At 50.3% G+C, this 13,606-nt stretch overlaps 1 long non-coding RNA gene and 1 pseudogene across 3 annotated transcripts; one reads left to right on the top strand and one right to left on the bottom strand.

The window, feature by feature from the left end:
* Nucleotides 1-1,565: 1,565 nt before the first annotated feature.
* Nucleotides 1,566-8,737, bottom strand: LOC109372119 (uncharacterized). 3 transcript variants are annotated; one of them, XR_002121995.1, is made up of 7 exons: nucleotides 8,543-8,737; nucleotides 7,775-7,918; nucleotides 6,355-6,424; nucleotides 2,732-2,881; nucleotides 2,385-2,546; nucleotides 2,019-2,122; nucleotides 1,566-1,921 (listed from the first exon to the last, which is right to left on the bottom strand). It is a non-coding gene; the product is annotated as an uncharacterized LOC109372119 (long non-coding RNA). The 3 variants fall into 3 exon arrangements; XR_002121996.1 differs by lacking the exon at nucleotides 2,385-2,546; XR_002121994.1 differs by lacking the exons at nucleotides 2,385-2,546; nucleotides 2,732-2,881 and having other exon boundaries at nucleotides 8,543-8,734.
* Nucleotides 8,738-10,113: 1,376 nt separating this feature from the next.
* On the top strand, nucleotides 10,114-12,727 carry LOC109372123 (DAZ-associated protein 2-like; annotated as a pseudogene).
* The last annotated feature ends 879 nt before the right edge of the window (nucleotides 12,728-13,606 follow it).

Genomic DNA, 13,606 nt, shown 5'->3' with positions numbered 1-13,606 from the left:
GGAGCACGTGCTCTCACCAGCTGAGCCATCCTGCCTGCCATCTGTTGGCAGCTTAGTGGCATCTCAGCTCGGGCGCAGCTCACTGGACTACACGGGAATCAAACCAGCGACCCTGTTGCCCAGAGCTCGCGCTCTTAACCAAGTGAGCCACTCAGCCATCCCATCTTCATTTTTTTTTTTTTAATGAATGAACTTTCAATCTGTCCATGTCTCCATTCTCCTGGCTCTCAATGTTGCTATGGAAGCTCCCACCAGCTGCTCCACCGCACCTTCTGGTACCCAGCAGTTCCCAGGCAAGGACCACGCTTCCATCTTCATCCTGGTTCCTGGGTCACCTTGGTTGTCATGCTCCTCTAGGATTTCCTCAGGTCCTGAAGGCCTGGGGTGGCTCCTGTTTCACATACTGCAGTGGAACGAGGCGGGAATGACAATGACGTGGTGTCTGGTCAGAGGTGCCTGGTGTCTCCAGGCAGACTTAAGGACCGGCCCACATTTCTGCTGCTGCCACACCACAGCAACTGGCATTAACCACCATCGCCAACTTTCTCAGGTGGACCCGACTCCTTCTCTTGGCGTCGTTGCAGGCAGCGACGACCAGCTGATTGAAGGTGGCAACAGAAGTCAGAGGATGGTCCTCGGGTAGGTCTTACAGAGAAGGGCAAGGCAGAAAAAGGACCTTCGACTTCTGGAAGCCTCTGCCAGGAACTGGCTGGCGGAGCACATTTCACCCACGAAGAATGCTGGCCCCTGCAGTGGAGACCATTACGGTGTCCGGCTCGCCAAGGCAGGCTTGACAGCCGGGACTCGGCCTCCCTCAGCCCAGCCAAGGGGGTTTCAATTTCAGATGCAGAGGCTGGTCAATTCCCTCCAGCCTTTCACCATGGCCTTTGGGACCTAGTTTCTCCTGTAGACCCCCTGTATCTGTAAAATGGGATTAGAAAGCTCACGCATGCCCGTCCTGAGCACAGCCATCATCACATTGTCGCAGTTACTGATTTCACCCCAATGATCTCCAAAAAGCCTGACCTTGAGGACACCCCCCAACATCCACCAATGGCAGCTGCTCCACGTTCACCCTGCTCCCACCTTTACTCGGTCACCTGTCTTCTCAAGTTGACATCATGTAATTTATACCCCAGATAAGTTGACCGACTCATCCCAGTTTGCCTGGGACTATCCCGGTTTTAGCAATGCAAGTCCCACGTCCCAGGAAACCCCTCAATCCCAGGTGAACTAGGACCCAGAACGCCAGGCCACCCCAGCCTTCTCAATGACATCAGCACCTGTCTCATGCCAGTCCACCCTGTCACCAGCCCCCCTTCCAAAGCCTTGGCCTGACTGTTCTTTAGCACCCTCAACTTCAATGGGTCCTACCTCTGAGCCTCTCCCATCACCTGTTCACCTCCTAGTCCTCACTGAACACTTCCAACAACAGCCCATGTGCCAAACCTTAGGGGCGTGACAGGAAAGGCTCGAGCACTGAAAACAACGTCTGGCCTGTGACCCACTTTCTCCATGCCTAGGCCTGCTGGCACATGGCTTGATACTGGCTTCAAAGGCAGAAGGAGCAAGTTTGTAAGGTTTATTGAATGGGTAGGTGGACAGGAAAGTGAAGAGCAGCTACAGATTCAGAGAAAAACTCTTGGTTACTCAAGTCATTCCAAGCATGGAAGAGAGACGCGGGGCTGGCCCCCCCGTCATGGCCCTGTAAGGGTGCTGTTTGTTGTCATGACTCAGAGCCAGCTGAAGTGGACCCCAACCCCCAGTCCCAGCGCTTTTCCTCTGATCTCTTTGTGCAGCGTGAACAGTCGTTCCATGATGCTCTGAGCAGGCAGCAGGGAGGAGCTGTGGTGAGGCTGCATTTGGGGACCACGTCTCCATTCTTTGCCCCTCTGGTGTCCACGAACAATACCAAGAGAATCTAAAAGAAAGGACAGGTGAGAGCAATGGTTTGGAGTTCCCGTCTGCGGACAGCTTATCCTCTGGCTGTGGGTTCCCAGCCCTTAGCGTTAACTCACCTTGGTGAAAAATATCCACAGCAAACCCAGGTGCCAAGTTATCCTGAGGGTCACTGATTCATAACCTGGGGGCTTCCTTCAGCAGTCTCCGATCCAAGGCTGCCCTAGGAGGGAGAGGAAGCATACAAGCATTCAGTCTCCAGCACTGCTCCTCAAGTGACTTCACTGAGAGGGTCCCCATCAACCAGGCCCAAGCTCTCATTTTATGCACACTGAACTAAATTATCACCAGAACAGAAAGGGCAATAAAGGAAAAAACATCTTAAAAGCCCAGTTTTTAAAATAAATTATTTTCTTTCAAGCAGTTCACAATCAGGGCAATTGACCAGATAAGAGTAATCCACAGGAAAACAGCCCAGCGCTCACTGTCAGAGGCTTTGACACTGAGGTCCTGCTGCATCTTGAACAAAGGGATGGACCACCATCCTCAGCAGCTCTCACATCAAGTTGTCATTACTTGTCTGTCCAGCCTGTCACAAGGCCCCAGCAGCTGTCATCCTATTCTGCAAAGATCCACTTAGTATGACTCTGCCAAGAAAGGCAAATGGAAGATCAACTCCCAGCAAGACTTGTTAGGTGCCGAGATCTTTGAAGGTCAAGACTGCCAGGCCCATTTAAAGGATAAATGAGAAAACCACCTCAAAGCTTGAAGACATTACGTAAGTGAATTTCAAGTCAATCCATAGGACTCTCCACCCAGAGGTTTGATTTACCAAACTTGGGAGGCAAATCGCTTGAGAGGGCGATAAACTCTCTTTTCCAAATGGTCACCACTGTCCACTAAATCCTCCAGGCTGGCCGAGGAGCCCCAAGCCCAGGAGCTAGGCTGTGGGCCTGTGCTGCAAAACGGGCAGAGGGCAGGTCTGAAAGACAAGGGAAACCTCAGGTTTATTAGATGGCTGCCTGTACCAAGTGGCTCACATATGTTATTCTCACCACCTTCACATCATCATGAGGTGGGAACAAAAATAGCACCCAAAACAGGATCCCATCCTCAAAGACGAGAGACCTGACTGTCAACGGAAGAGAACTGGGGAGCCAGACAAGAGCCCTCAAACCAAAAGTGGGGATCAATGGGATGGGTACCCTGACCACCTCAGCCAAGACGAGCTTCTCAGGGCTCCATGTTGCATCTTCTAAGCCTACAAAGTGAAGGCACCATCGCAGGTGTCTGCCTCCCACAGGACACACCTGCAGAGCAAAGGCAGGTCAGCTCATCTGCTGATGGCAAACTACATGTCTGGGTGCCCAGTCAGCAGCACAGTAGTCTCACATGAACCAGGACGCAGGCTACGGAGTCCTGAGTCTACAAATACAGATTTCAGAGATCCACAGACCTGAGAATTTCTCTAGTCGACCCCTGGGGTCACCCTTTTCAAGAGAGAACCCACAAAGGCACAAATTAAAAGTCAGCAAAAGGAGAGTGATCAGTCAATATGCCCTTCTCTCCTCCGTGACTGACAAGAACACTCCTCAATCTTCTGGACTGTGACAAATGAAAACTTTATTGATTTGGAATTGACAGAACCTCTCTTTGCCCCTACATCTGGCCCCCACCTTTATTTTTTTCTTTCTCCATTTATTTGACATTACTGACGGCTCCTAGAGAAGCAATACATGCTGTGCTCGAGAAAGAGTAAAGGAGTGAACACAACACACAAGTGAGCATTTAAGTCACGGCTGTCTTGGAGAGTGTATTATTATGAATGGTCCTCCAATCCTATAAGTTCGTAAAGCAGAACCCACGATTTACAATCCTCACCCATGCCTTTCGGCACCATCTGACTCACTCTAGTGTGAGGTCCAAATATAAATGTATGGACTGGTTTCTGACCCAAGGATCATTAACTTGAAAAGACAAAGTGAACCCCACAAATCAGGGGGTTGGCAGTCACCATATCACATGGGGGCCAGAAAGGCCCAAGCTCTGAAGGGAACGGTGGGGAAAAGAGCTAGTGTGTGAAAGCTCCAGTGTTTGGAAGGGATGGCTGGACCCTTCCAACACAGGGAAAACTCCTTTCAGTGATTCCTTTCCCTGCACTATCAATGACCAGGACACAGGCAGCCCATGATCACTTTCGGATGCAGGAGAAGAAAGGGACAGAAAGACAGCCGGGAAGAACGGGAGGCTGGTGCCAGGGGCCTGAGGAACGAGGAATCGCCTGAGTCGGCGAGAGCAGCTGAGCCAAGCAGAGCCCTAGCTTCTGTTGTGTCCTGCAAAGATCCCATAAAACCTCTGAGCCAGAGAGTCAAGACACTTCCAGGATGAAAAACTGGAAATGCTTTTAGGCTGGACGAGGTCAGGATCGTGTGGTCATGACACCACCATGAAAAAAAATTTTCTAACCTCTGCTATCCCACCTTTGCTTTTCAGATGAACAAGTAGAGGTTGAGAATAAGTCACAGAGCCAGACAGGTTTCGATGTGGGACCAGAGTCTCCGCTGTCTAAATCTCCATGCTTTCCATCACAGCCCCTGGGAGCCCTTTACCTAAGCAGGTTTCTATAGGTCCTTCCCCTGTGAGGGACTGCCCCTCAGCAGGGACTCAACTGGGAACTCATGGGATGCCACTTTTACCTCCACTCCCCTTACATTATCACCCAAGCCCCAGGGATCATGCACAGTGACTTTACAGAAGCGAAATAACAAAATTCTAGAAAATGATCTGAAAACCCTTATCTCAGGGCCCCATGGTCCAGCGCCCAGCTGATATGAAGACTGACATGAAGATGACTGATGACTCCCATGGCACCTCTGCATGCACAGACCCCTCTGTAAGAGACAAGTCATGAACGGGTACTCGCAGAAGGCCCTGGGGCACAGAGCACTTGGCAGTGGCTGGCAGATTACAGCACCCACAAACGCAGGATGTTACTGAACTGCCACACTGCTGTCTCGGCAACAAGAACAAATGAACTCTAGGAAGGGGTCCGCAGATCATCTGTGATCAGGAGTAGCAGCTGTGTTAGCCTATGTGCCAACTGTGATGAATACGTTGCTAAGCAGTCTATGTTAAAATTGGCGAGGCCAGGGTGCCATGGCTGACTGGCAGCGACTGGCAGGAGCCGGGAGGGGTGCTGGGTGGTGGGAAGGCCCCATGTCTACATCGAGTGTAAGAGCTGCTTACATACATATTCTCAACTACACTGTGCTCGCCCCAGCTCGATTACTAGTATGTACCCTTAATCTAAGGGCAGAGGGAAAACCACCCCTGGGGGACCATGGGCCCTGCTCATGCCAGGACTAAAGGCAGCCCATAAAAAGTGACCTTTCAATAGAGAAACAGCACTTCCAGTGGGAGAAGATCAGGGAATGCCTCGGCCTGGGGCAGGGTGGCTTGCTCAAGGTAGAGATGAGCCCTACCACCTGACAACATCGTCTCCACGTCTCTACCTCCTCATTTTGTTTGTTTTTGTCCAGGTGCCACATGTCAGGCCCCGGGTAGAGGCAATGCCCTCAAGATCACAGATTGGGGGCCTGATAAAGCAAATCAACAATTTCCAGGTGTGAATAGCGCTGAGAGGTGAGGATGAGGAGGTGGGAAGGGCTGTGATGGATTGGGGTTGGGGGCGTGGGGCAGAGAAAGCTTCCAGGAGGGGAGCCCTAGGAGGAGAGTGACCAGCCCAGAAGCATAAACTCCCTCTGGCAGGGCCCTGATCAGCAAAGGGGGCTCTCGATGAGCCAGGGCACCAGGTACCAGGAAGTAACACAAACTGGTGGGAAGACGTGTACGAAAGCTCCAGGGTTTGGAAGGGACAGGATGGGCCCTCCAAACACGGGGAAATGCTTTCAGCAATTGCTCTCCCTGCACTATCAATGACCAGGGCACGGGCAGCCCACAATCACTTTCGAATGCAGGTGCAGAAAAAGGCAGTTAGTGAGCTGAGGCGGGAGGCCCTTGCCAGCAGCCTGAGAAATGGCCTGAACTGGGAACAGACCAGCAGACAGGTCAACGACCAGATTTACAACCTAAAATTACAGAAGCCACATCTGATTTGCAGAGATTATTTACCAGTCCCTGCAAGAGTTGAAGGGAAGACTAACAGCAGATATGTTGAGAATCCTTGTGCTCTGAAAGACTGGGTGTGAGTGGTACCAATACTGAGCATTGGACAGGACTCACTCAGGCTCATAGAAGACCGCTCAGCTGGTTGCCGGTTATGAATCTGGATTTGACTCTAAAATGCAGTCCTCTGTCCATGCTAACACACTGCTGTTTTCCTCTCCGCATCACAGCAGCCTTGGCCTGCACTCTCTCGCCTCACACCTCATCACCTCTGGCCTTGCAGCCTGCACAGAGCTTGAGCTCAAGAGAAACAGACAGGACACCACTTACCTGGGACCTCATAATTCAGGTTCTCCCTGAGGACACCTCTTAGACACGGAACAGCAGTCACATGACACTCCTGCAGAGGATAAGAAGCCACTTGATTGGCCACTTGGCACTGCTTACAACTTGTCTAGAAAACCATCTTGCTCATCAACAGAAAGCCACTTGGGGAATCCGGGTCTTAGTATATGAATGCACTGCCAGCCTGTCTCCCTGGATCTTCAGTCTATCTCATTCTCAGTCACTGCCACCGTCACCTAAGCCTGTCCTGTTTGGAAGGAATAAGCATGGATCCTCCGAAGGCGAGGAAAACCTTGCAAGTTTTCCTTTGCCTGCGTTGCCAGAACACAGGCAGCCTGTCAACGCTTCAAACACAGGGATGGAAAAGAACACAAGGCTGCTGAAATGCGAGACCAGTGTCAAGAGACCACAGCTGTGGCTCTAGGACCAGTCCCTACATTCCCTGAGGCAGGACCCACTCTCCTTCTCCTCTATGAAAGCTTCACAGATCCCAGCACTGAGCCAGGCAGAGAGCGCACTCAGTTAACACGACACCAGGGGCCAGGAGGCATCTGAAAGGTGGTGGGAAGCTCCAGGAGGTGTGGCAAAGCTCCAGGGTTTGGAAGGGACAGGGGTGGACCCTCCAAACATGGGGAAATGCTTTCAGCAACTGCTCTCCCTGCACTATCAATGACCAGGGCACGGGCAGCCCACAATCACTTTCGAATGCAGGGGCAAAAAATGGCAGGTGAGCCAGGAAGAAAAGCCCAGGTTAGCCCACTATCTGCCCAAGCAGGAGAAAGCTGCCAAGCCAAGCCCAGGACCCAAGCACTATCATCACTTTATATAGGTTCTACCGCCACTCAACAAGAGAGCCCACAGGAAGACCCATTTTTGCTAAAAATGCCTACATTTTTTTTTTTTTTTTTTTTTAGCTGAGCCATCCCGCCACCTGTTGGCAGCTCCGCGGCTGCTCAGCTCGGGCTGACTCGAACCACTGTTGCTCAGAGCTCAAACTCTTGAGTGAGCTCTTAACCAACTGAGCCACTCAGCCGGCCCCCTACATTTTCTCATTTACCCTACAAATATGTACCAAGTACCTACTATGTGCCCGGCATTGTGGGTTCAAAAATAATGAAAAACACAGACAAGGCCTCTGTTCCCCCAGAGCTCTTCCAGTCCCCCCACCTGAAGGAAAGTAAAGACAGGAGAATGAAGAAACTGACCCAAGGTTACAGCGCTAAGGAGAGGCTGAGTCAGGACCTGAAACTCAGGCCTTTCTGGCCCCCAAGCCCAGCCCCATCTACATCACCAGGCTTCCTGCACAGGGCTTTGCAAGACAGCTCTCAGGGCCCGCCGGAGCTCCAGGTGGGGCAGAAAGGCAATGAGCTCCAAATCGAAGGTGCCCAAGAGCAGCAGCACTCACCCAGGGCCCCTGGATACAGTGGGGGCGCATCGCACAGTGCAGATCAGGGTCCAGCAGGAGAAAAGGGCGCTGGCTCAGGCAGAGCCCCCAAAGCCATCCAAGGGACAGTTGTCCTGTCTGCCAGGAGCCACACAGTCGCAAGGCCTAGGCAGGGAAGAGCACGGGGGAGGGGCATTAGTGCAGAGCAGGGCGACAGGAATCCAGACTCCAGGGCCCTGCAAGCGTCCTTTAATTTAAAGCTGTCAACATGTCTGTAAATGGAGGTTTCAACACTTTCCTTCAAAATCTATTATGGAGAAAGAATTATGGTAATAAGGACACTTTGTAGGCAACAAACCGGTGGCTTTGAGCATCAAATGACAGGAGTCACACGTGGTGGGGGCAGTGCATATCAGGGGGGCTCTGGCTCCCTTTAGGCCCGGGGTCACACGCGGCTCTGCACGACTCGCTGCGGGACGTCGGGCCCACGTGTTGCCGGATCCGCTTCTGGCCGTTAGTGGGCACAAAGCTTCCCCACGGGGTGGGTGAGGACGGGGCTCCGACGCCCTTACCCACCCACTTAGAAGCAGCATCGGTTGACCTGAGGCTCTTTTCTCGAGGGCACGAATCCCGAGGTCCACGCCCGGTGGAGGGGGCGGGCACAAAACCCGGGGCCGGGCCTGGGGTCCGAGCTGATCTCCGGCCGGCTCTCCTAGCACCCTGGGCCTCAGTTTCCCCTTATTGGGGAGGCACAGACCACGTGCCCAGTGCTCCCTGCAGTGGACTCACCTGGGCGCAGCAACCGATGGTGCGGGACAGCAGCGGAGACAAGAGCCGATCTGGCGGGAAGGTGTGGCTACCTGGGGATGTCAGGAGATGACGTGCAACGACTACCAACGGCGACGACACGACCAAGATACTTGAACAGCTCACGGCCGGCGGAAAGGTGGCTCCGGCGCAGGCTGCGGCCTAGAGAGGTGTCTCCTCGGGCGGAACCCGCTCAAGTGGTCCTGCCGCGCCCCCTCGTGGAGCGGAGTTGAAATGACTCAGGAGGGCTTGGGATAATTTCCCTGGAATTATGGAAATAAAATCCCCCTACTTGTTTTGCTTTTCTGTGTGTTCTGACGGTGCTCCTTGGTCACTGAGGTGTCATTTATCTGTAGAAATGATCACTCTTTCACGTGAGGAGCTCTTATTAGCAGGAGCTTGGCCTTGATTGTTTTTAGTTTGGACAATAGCGATCTGTCTGATTAACCATTGTATTCATAGTATCTAGTTTAGTAGCTGACACCGTTAAACAAATGAATACATTCTGCCCATTTATGTATTTGGGCATCGCCGGTTTAAAATATTTTTCCGATGGCCTGAGACTGGAACGTGAGAGTGACAAGGAGATGAGACTAGAGAGGTGAGCAGGTGGTTTGTTGAACCTCATCCTAAAATTAAATGGGATGAGAGCGTGGAGAGAGTCCTTGAAGCAGAAGGGATTTGATCAGATATGCATGTGAGGGGCCTTATCAAATATGCATAAGTGGCAGAGAAGAGGGAAATCCTGTGCTCCCAACATCACTTTAGAGACAGGCTTGAGAGGGGACTCATGGCCCCCACATCTCACAAGCAATAACACTGCCTGCATCCTGGGCCAGGTGTACCTCTTGGAACCCGGAGCAGCCCTGCCACTAACTCAGCCCACATTCTGAAGTGTAAAGAGCCCACCCTTGAGCCTGGGGATGGGGGGTAGTCTCTCAGTCAGAATCCTTGTGCTCACTAGGTCAGCACAACGTGGAAATCCAGGCCTGATGGACGAACCAAGGGATAAATGGGGGTCTCTGAGGGTGAGAACACTCCAGATCCTGTGTTTTGGGAGGACCTGGTATGATTTGAAGACTGAGAATGTTGGGGGTCTCTGTGGTGGGGAGAGTCCATGGCATGGTGTGGCTGTGAAGATGCTGGACAAAGGGGTCGGATGTGCACACTTGTGTCCGCTCATGATGTCTGCTCTTGCCCTTCCTGTCTGTGAGACTTTGGCTAAGTGACCTAACTTCTCTGCCCAGCCTCAGTTTTCCTTTTCTGAAAAATGGACAAAGCCAGCGCTCCCCCCTCATAGCATTGCTGTGAGAATTAAACGAAATGATTCGTAACAAGAGTGTAGCACAGAACAAATGGCCAAAGCATGGTAGTGGCTATCTATACTTTAGTAATAATGAGCAAGCTGAAGGTTTCTGTCACTGTGAGAACACTGGGATTATTTATGAGGCAGAGAGTGTGCTGTGTTTGAAAAGTCCAAGGCAGCATTGTCCAGTAGAAATATGATGCCAGAACCATCCACAACGTCAAGCCAAACTGGACCCGCAGCCACCATGAACAACAGCAACGGTCAATATCCAATGCAGCCAACCTACCTTTTGCAGCCTCCTGGGAATCCAGGGTACCCTCAGACCTTGCATCTTCCTCAGGCTCCATCCTATACTGATGCTCCACCTGCCTGCTCAGAGCTCTATCATCCCAGCTTTGTGCACCCAGGGGCTACCACAGTCCCACCATGTCAGCTGCATTTCCTGGTGTCTCACTGTACCTTCCCATGGCCCAATCTGTGGGTGTTGGACCTTTAGGTTCCACAGTCCTCATGGTTTATTATCTAGTTGATCCCATCTACCCACCTGGCTCAACAGTGCTGGTGGAGAAAGGTATAATGCAGGTGCCAGGTTTGGAGCTTGGGCTACTGCTGACAACATTCTTCTCCAGCATTAGGATGCCCTCCCCATGCTGCTCAGCTTGCAGTCATGCAAGGAGCCAATGTCCTCAGAACTCAGCAGAAGGGAAACTTCTTCATAGGTGGCACAGAAGGTGTGTACATCACCTGGTGAAGAACCAAGGCCACTTCTGATGGGAAAGACATCACATACTTTCAGCGCTTCTCACAATGTAACTGCTTTAGTCATATTAATGGGAAGCTGCAGTTTAGACACATGTTTTGGCTGTCTTTCTGGTGCCCAAACTTTCAGGCAATTTTCAAACTTAATAAGGAACCCTGTAATGGTAGCGGCACCTCCCTAAGGCATTTTGAGGCAGGGGAGGTATCCATTCATAAAATGAATGTGGGTGAAGCAGCCCTAAGGGTCTTCCTTTAATTCTTCTGGAGTAATACTGTACCATACTGGGCTTTGCTTTTAGTAATAAGACAATAAATTAGGTTTGGAGGGAACTTTGATCTTCCTAAGAATTAAAGTTGCCAAATTATTCTGATTGGTCTTTATTGAAGTCTTTGATTTATATTACTTGTTATAAATGAAATGCATTAGCTGTCTGCCTTTTTCTTGCCAGCCCTTGTCCCACACATCCCACCCTCAACCCTAACCTTCCATTCCCTCCAGCCAATCTCTTGAGTCAATGGTGCAGGACAGAAAGCCACTCAGACTGATTGCCCTCTCTCCTTGCATTTCTCCCACTTGTCATTTCTTACCTAGCCTTTCACAAGGACCCCCTGAAACCCCTCTGTGCCAGAAGCACAGATTCCATTACTTCTGCTTTTGCATCTTTTCAGGCAAAAGTAGAGGGTGCCTTTTGGACCCCCCTCATGGGCTGTCTTTTCATACATGATCCAAACCCAAATTTGCTTTGGTGCCAGAAAAACTGAACTTGCTTGAACATAGGATAGTAATGCAAACTGTACTGTAAACAACAGTTTGTTCAAAATGTGGTGGGGACAAGAAGGAGGATGCATTTCACAAGCCTGATGACTTTAGAGCCAAATTAAGAGGAGTTCTCAGATCAAAAATTGGTTCCCATTTATTGTCTGAGTGTCTCATGGCTCCCCAGAATTCCTTAGCTGGGTTAATGGGGTCATATTGTGAATGTCTCACAACAAAATGACCTGAGTCCAGTGAAATCTCATTAGGGTTAAGAATATTTCAATGGGGCTGGCCGAGTGGCACGTTGGTTGAGACTTGGCTTGGGATGCCAGCTCTGAGCAGCAGGGCCCCTGTTTGGATCCCACATGAGGGCCAGTGACGCTGTGTCCTCTACAGCTAAGATGGTGAACAACAGCTCAACCTGGAGCAGATCTGCCGTGAGTCTCCAGTGATGGCGTAGGCTGCAGTAGGCTGCCGTGAACTACCTTGAGTGGCTGGCAGCCAACGTGAGCTGCTAAGAGCTGCCGTGAGCGGACATCTAGATGTGACTGCCTCACCTGGGAAGAGCACAATGATAATACCAACATGGGCCAGTGAAACGACGTCCTCCACAACTAGACTGAAGAACAAAAGGACAGCAGCTTGTCTGTTCCCCTTGCCCGATTCCCCAGCGCTGTTCCCCTCCTCCAATTCTCCAATAAAAATCTTTTTTTTAAAAAAAAAAAAGAATATTTCAATGATCCTTAATATTTTTATTTTTGTTTTCAGCAATTGATTTTTATCTTATAATTTCAGCTCATCTAAATTTTGTGTTCTGTACATGTGATGTTTGACTGTACCATTGACTGTTATGGAAGGTCAGCATTGTATGTCTCTCTCTACACTGTGGTACACTTAACTTGTGGATCTTTTCATACTGAATAAAGACTATTTTGAAGATTTGAATAAATTGGTGAAATTATATTACAAAAAAAAAAGAAAAGAAATATAATACCAGCCACATATGTAATTTTAAATTTTCTAGGAGCCACATTAAAAAGGTGAACTTAATTTTAATGATATATTTTATTTAAGATAACCAGAATATTATCATTTCAGCATGTAATCAATATTTTTAAATGATTAATGAGATATTTACCATTCCTTTTCTTTGTACAAAGACTTTGGAATTCAGTACAAGTTTTACACGGACAGCACAAAGCAATTTGGACTGGCTACATTTCCAGGGCTCTGTAGCTGCATGTGGCTGGTGGCTGCTGTGTTCTTCAGCGGAGGTCTAAGGCCACCAGGCTGTAATCAGCCCTTTGGAGCCAGAGGAGCGAAGCAGCAAGCAGGAGACTGACAGCACGCCCCTTCCATGCCACCTTACCTGTGAATCCCAGAAGGACGCTCTCCAAACCCCCTCCTCTTGAGTTTTTATGGAGACTTCATTAAAAAGGCATGAGTGAGGGGCCGGCCGAGTGGCGCTGGGCTGCTGTGAGTCACCGGCGACGGTGTAGGCTGCAGCCCCTGCGGCAGTGGGTTGCCATGGGCTACCGTGTGTAGCCAGCAGCCAGCGTGAGCGGCCAGCAGTCGCCGTGAGCGGCCATCCAGAAGCCGGCAACTGATGTGCTTCACCCAGGAAAAGCACAATGATGGTGCCAACTTGGGCCAGTGAAGCAACGTCCTCCACAACTATACTGAAGAGTGAAGGGACAGCAACTTGTCTGTTCCCCTTCCCCAATTCCCCAGCACTGTTCCCATCCCCCCAATTCCCCAATAAAAATCTTAAAAAAAAAAAAAAGGCATGAGTGAGCAAATCACTTGCCATTGGTGATTGGTCCAATCTCCAGCTCATCTCTCCTCCTTTCTCTCTTCCTCGGAGGTCCAAGGGCTGGAGTGGGACTGAAAATTTTAACCCTTGAATCACTAGGTGGGTTCTCCCTGCGCCAACCCCTATCCCTAGGTGCTTCCAAAAGTCACCTCATATACATAACCAAAGACACCTTTATTATTCTCAATACTTATGAAATTCCAAAAGTTTTGGGATCTGCGAGGAAGGAACCTTGGACAAAGACCACGTATACATGAGAAATATGTATATGTGTATTCTGATCATCAGAATGATCAAATCTGTATTTCTTATAAATCACAATCTCACAACAGGTAGAACCAGTGCCTAACTCACTTTTTGGACAAAGGTTCATCATATCCTTCAGCAGGTGTAGGATCTGTGGTAAGA

This window comes from Hipposideros armiger, unplaced genomic scaffold, assembly GCF_001890085.2.
Source record: "Hipposideros armiger isolate ML-2016 unplaced genomic scaffold, ASM189008v1 scaffold_613, whole genome shotgun sequence".
NCBI lineage: Eukaryota > Metazoa > Chordata > Mammalia > Chiroptera > Hipposideridae > Hipposideros > Hipposideros armiger.
The sequence above is the reverse complement of the archived record's forward strand: the minus strand, read 5'-3'. Positions and strand labels throughout refer to the sequence as shown.